Source organism: Zonotrichia leucophrys, chromosome 14 (genome assembly GCF_028769735.1).
Source record: "Zonotrichia leucophrys gambelii isolate GWCS_2022_RI chromosome 14, RI_Zleu_2.0, whole genome shotgun sequence".
NCBI lineage: Eukaryota > Metazoa > Chordata > Aves > Passeriformes > Passerellidae > Zonotrichia > Zonotrichia leucophrys.
Window position 1 is genome coordinate 11,943,650 of NC_088184.1, and position 6,000 is coordinate 11,949,649.

Consider the following 6,000-nt stretch of genomic DNA (forward strand, 5'->3'; position numbering starts at 1 on the left):
CTTCTAGAATACTGCTAGTTAGACAAGGCTGTAGCCCCAGGTTGGAAAAGAGAACTCTGGGATGCATGGATACACTGTGTGAGCAAAATTTGGCTGTTGCAGGAGCTCAGTAAAAGGGGCCTGAAAGTGTTACAGGACAAACTTCTCAAGGAAACAGGCTGACCTCATTCTCCAGGCTCTGCTCCCGCCTGTCACACTTGCCTGTGCACATGATTACGTGTCAGTCTGCCTTCTGCAGGCAAATGCTGCCACCAAGGACAAACCAGGAGTTCCCTTCACAGTTTGTTCTTGTGTTGCCTCAGGTTTTAAAGCCTAAGCTGGACCAGTGAAAATGAAAGAATTAAAAAAACCAACAACAAGGAAGTAATTCTGGTAATTGAAAACTTGCAGATCAAAGAGATACTTGTTAGAGACTTGGAGTTTAGCAGGAAATGCAGAAGAAAAAGAAACCCCAAAGTTCTGAAGTTTACTGAAGCCCATGGGCACTCATCTCTCTCCTGGGGCACCAATGGGGTTATTCTGCTGGTCTGTGCTCTAATTGCTGATCTTACAACCTGTTTGCCTGAGACAGCACTAAGGCTGCTCTGGAGAAGGAGGCACAAGGTTCTCTGTCCTTCCCTTGAGCATCTCCTTGTGAGCCCTCTCAGTGGAGCAGAAAGAACCCCATTCTCCACAGTAACTACACACTGTGATAATCATGTACTGAAATAAGTCCTGAAGGGCTGAGAAGAAACAGAACCATTCTGAACCTGCTTCTCACCTTTGCTTTTTTCCTTACTAGAAGCCAGACACGGAATGAAGATTCTGTCCTTGAGCAATGCAGATATTTCCTCAGTCCTTCTGCACAAAAGGCTTCAGGCAATTCTGCTGCTGAGGAACCTGACTATTTCATTTCACAGCTCCTGTGTCTGAATCTTAGCTGAAAATTGAGGTAAGAGGTGCTGTCCCTCCCTGGGTCTGTTGTGTTCCTCAGGCTCTGCTCTTACCCAACACCAGTGACCGTTCTGCTGCTCAACGGCCCTTCCAAGGATCTTGCAGTTCTCCAACTGCAGAAATTACCAAATCAATTGCAAAACCCAGTGTGTCAGCCTCAGCCCTGTGTGTGTGAGTGTTTTCCAGGCAAAGCTGCAGTGCAGCATTCCTCTGGCCAAGGGATGGTGCTGTGAGGGATCCCCACAGGCAGTTACGCAAACCCAGACCTAGCGGCTCTCCCTCTGACTTCATCCCATCACAGGTGGCTCCAAGACCCAGAGGTAACAGATCCTAAGGAAAAACATTTGTATTTGACATGGTTTTTGGTCACACAACAACCCAGGTAACAGTCTTCAATGGTTTTTTATAAGGCTTAGCATTAGAATTGTTTTTCCTGCTTAGATAAATGTTTTTGGCAGGTGAACAGAACTGCACAGCCCAGAGGCCACTTGTCACCCAGATAAAAGGCGACAGTGCTGAAGGTGAGAGGGCTGTCAGGGTTTTCCTATTGCCAGAGAAGAAGGGGAGACATGTGGGGTTCATTCTGCCTCTCTCTCCCCCCTGGCAGGTTCAGCACACCCTGAGCAGGGGTGAGGAGCTTTGTGTCCCGGGGTCTCTGCTGAGCGAGGTCACTGTCACGTTGTTGGCTCTGCTGCTCACGCAGCTCTTCCCTGTGCTCTGTGGTTCTCCAGGCTCTGGTGCCCTCCCTGAGCTGTGTTTTGCAGGCTGGGGAAAGGTGCACTGGGAGGATTTAATCAGTGCCTGCATTTTGTGATCGCCACAATGTGACTGCAGCTTTGCTTCTCACAGCAGTTCAGGCACCTGTGCTCTCTTTCACATCAAACTTCATCTTTGTAGGCAACCTAAGACCATTTTGGAAGCCCAGTGGCACTTCTCAATAAAGGTCAGGGAATGAATTTACTTCTTTCTTCAGCAGACACAAAAAACCTACAGCATTTCATGTTCAGAGTCCAATAAAATAATGATATTAAAGGATATTTCTTTCAGTAGGCTCCTGCATCTTGCCTGCCTTTAGAAAATTCAATAAACCTCTGTGCTTTTCTGCTCATTCTTATGATGTATCAGAATCCAAACAGCTTGTGAATCCTTCCAAAGCCCAGGAAATTTCTAAAACAGTGAGAAAATCACAGGGAATGTAATTAGGTATAGATCATTCGGACAGCTGTTGTGCCTGACCAAAAGTTTGTGCTTTTTTTGACTGAATTAGGAGGAAGTATACATGTCCACAACCAAGAGCCTGATAGGAGTAATTTCTGGCTTCAGTGCAACCATTTTTGCATACTGTCCAACAGGTAAAGTAGTCCCTGTAGCTGTTCTGCTCCAGAGGAATAAAATACAGCTGTGCAAACCACAGCTAAAATATAGAGCCAATTAAGTGCTCACTGTGAGGACAAGGGTGGAGAGTTAAAATACCATTCTCACTGGGAAGTGTGGACCTCACTTAAATGCTAACAGTGAAGCTGCCATGTTAGAAAAGTCACTTAATTGAGGTAGAATTCAGAAGAGACAAATCTTCCCATTAACCAGGAGGAGGTGATAAGGGCATCTGTGCCATGCTGGAGGCTGATTTAGAGAGAACAAATGTAGCTGTAGAAAGCATTTATAGACTACAGCTCTAGCTCTGAACACCTAGGTGGGCAGTAACCTACCTGTCTGCCCATCTGCCAGTCCTCTTGTCACCCTTTTGGGATGGCACACACTGTCTCTCTCCTCAGGCAGTGTCACTGTGGGCTGAGACACTGAAGTAACTGGAGGAAATTACGGGGTGAAGGACAAAATAGGAAGCCGAGCATCATTTTTGGAGGCAATTTGCTCACATGGCAGTTGGGCTTTGCTGCTGTGTCTTGAACAGGAACAGGAATGATCTGTTCATTTTGCCTCTCAGAGGATCAAGGAAGGAGATTTTATAGGGTTAAAGAAATTGTGTAGATGTGGGTCATACATCTCTAAGCTCACAGGTGACCAGTAAGTTTTTAAATTAATTTAATGCCTTTGAATGTTTCATCCCTTCTGTAAGATTTGGCTGAAATTGGACAATAAATTTTTGGGGCAGGAGGAAGGAGGACTGAGAGTGAGTGTGTGCTGTCATAAGCTGTCTGTCCCTTAGGAAATCAGAAAGGCTGCAGACACGCTCTCTGCCACGCTGGTTATTTCATGGATACTTTACAAGCCCATTTCTGAACCTTGCCTCAAGCCTTGGTGCTGAGCTCTCACTGCTGCTCATGACAGATGTGTTTTGTAGAGAATAGTGGGAAGGAGGAGACATGGAGGGAAAGGCAGGTTCCTTTTGTGAGCAGAATTGGGATGCTGCCAGTGCATTTTTGTAAATTGCGATTTTCTTGCAAAAATTCTTCTTTTGTAGCAAGTTAATTACTTATTGATTTTACTGTTGATGGAGAGAGGGCCTAATGAATGGTCTTTTAGCAGCACTTCCTTCACTCCTAATTGGGATTCTCCACCGGAATCTCAATGAACTTCAGGGTACCCAGCCACAGTGGTTGCCCCTGAACAATAAAACCCTGTCACATCCACATTAACCACATCAACATTGCATCTCTCCAGGATCCCTTAGGGGACAACAGCAGGACTGTTGTGATTGCACACATCAGCCCAGCCAGTGCCTCCTCCCAAGAATCTCAAATGACCTTGATCTCTGCCTATTGAGCAAAACCAGCAAGACACAGGTACCAGAGCAAACAATTCCCAAGAAGGTGAATTTCAGAGATTTATTGAGGGTGCTGAGGCCCTGGCACAGGTTGCCCTGAGAAGCTGTGGCTGCCCCATCCCTGGAAATATTCAAGGCCAGGCTGGACAGCGTGAAAGGAGTCCCTGCCCATGGCAGGTGTGAAATGAGAGGATAACCAACTCAAAACCATTTTATGATTCTATGACTAAAAGCTTGCAAGTGGAAATAGAAGATGCAGTGGATGAAGAAAGAACAAACTTCAGAAGTGGGCAGTGCAGGTTGGTGTAGAGGTGTGAGTGAGAGAAGAAATGCAAATGAAGGGAACAGTGGAAAGCAAATTGTGTGAGTTGTAGATGAGAAGGGAAATATCAAGGTGAAAAACCAGGGAAGAATAATGGAAATGCAGAGGAGGATGTGCCAGGTACATATGTGGGAAGGTCGAGTGGTTGAGGGAGAGGGCTGAGAACCAGGAGAAGGAGAAAAGTGCAGTCAGCCCCAACCTTAGGGTTGTGCAATGTAAAGCCAGGAGAAGAACAGCTCTGGGGTTTCTGGAGGGAAGAGAGAGGGAGAGGGGCTGTGTGGGGGGGTTGTGGTGGTGCCTGCTGGGTCTCTCGTGGCCCAGGAATGCTTGTAGAGGAGCAGGTGGGAAGCACACTCCGATGGGCAGTGGAGGTGGGCAGGGGAGCTGAAGTTGTGTCTCTGCATGAGCCTCTTTCCGATGTACTGTGTGACTCTGGGCACTGCCCTTCTCAGCATCTTCCTCAGCCTTAAAATGTGTTCAATTTCACAAAGCTGCCCTTGAAAAGAGATTTGACATCAAATGGTGGCATTTGCTGTGGGGAGTCCTGTCTCTCACAGAGAGGTGACCGAGTTTGTAGCCTGTGTCACCGCGGGCTCTGAGGCAGAGTCAGGACACCGAGCTCTGCTCTATGGGCCATTGAATGTAATTTAAAAAAAGAAAAAATAGAGACTCAGGCAGGGTGAAGATTTTAAAATACTGATTGTTCTGCCCCAGGGATTGTTCCTTTTGTCAGTGAATCTGGCAAGAAATGAAATAAAAATAGTCAAGTTCTCTGACAGACTATACATGAGATATAATAGGCCTCTGCTACTGACAGCCAAGGTTATTTCCAGATTACAGGCACAGAAAACAGATACCTTTTTCCTTTTGGTGTGTGCAAAGGCAGAAGAGATCTCCCTGCAATGCAGTTCCCCCTTTATATTCACAAAAGCATAGCAATGAGCCTTAGGTATTGCTAATAATGTAATCATAAAGCTGTATCAGATTTCTTCAGCGCATGATGAACTTGACAAGACTGCAGAAAGAAGCAGAATCCTATAAAGGAATGTCTTGTAACATCTGGCCTGGTCCCAGAGTAGTTTTGGGGGGACATCACCGAATTTCACCTGGCCCAATATCAGATCAGAAATGTCTTCTCCTGCAGCAGAGAGGTGCCAAGGGCCTGAGGCACACGGCAGCCAAGTAATGAACACCTGGGGGGCACAGCTGATGGATGGAGGATTTCAGAGAGAAAATGGAGATGTGTCACAGCCTGATGGAGCTGGGAAACACCAACACTGAGCTGCATTGGACACCTGCAGGCACCTCCCAACAACTGCTCAGTGAGAACCTCCTTAGCTTCCAGCACGATGAATACTTGGACCCCCAAACTCACCGGCTGGAGCTACAGTTCCATAAGGCAACCAGTACACAGAGCATCAAATTTAGGCTCGAGACTAAAGTATAAATGGGACACATCTCATCTCTTTTGGTCCAAATTCTGAACTTGTGTTTTAAGGGAAAAACTGGGTTAAGCACAGACTGGATCGGTCCTTCCCTGGTCCAGTCACTCAGGGCTTGTGAAGTGGTTTCCATTTGGATGCAGAGACTCTAGGCATGATTCCATGCCAGGAAAAGCAACAGCATCCTTTTCTTCTGGTTAAATTTATAAGTAGGCATCAGTTCCCTATCACTAGTCACCCACCTAATGCCTCTGTAAATTTTATAAATCGTAGAATGGTTTGGGTTGGAAGACCACCTCATTCCAATACCCCTGCCAAGGGCAGGGACACCTTCCACTGCACCAGGTTGCTCTAAGCCTCATCCAGCTTGGCCTTGAACACTTCCAGGGATGGGACATTCACAGGTTCTCTGAGCAACCCTCACCAGTGCCCCACCACCCTCCCAGTAAGGAATTTCTTCCTAACATCTGATCTAACCCTGCCTCTGTCAGTTTGAAGCCGTTTCCCCTTGTCCTGCCACTACATGTCCTTGTGAAAAATTTCTTTCCATCTTTCTTGTAGACTCCCTTTGTGTACTG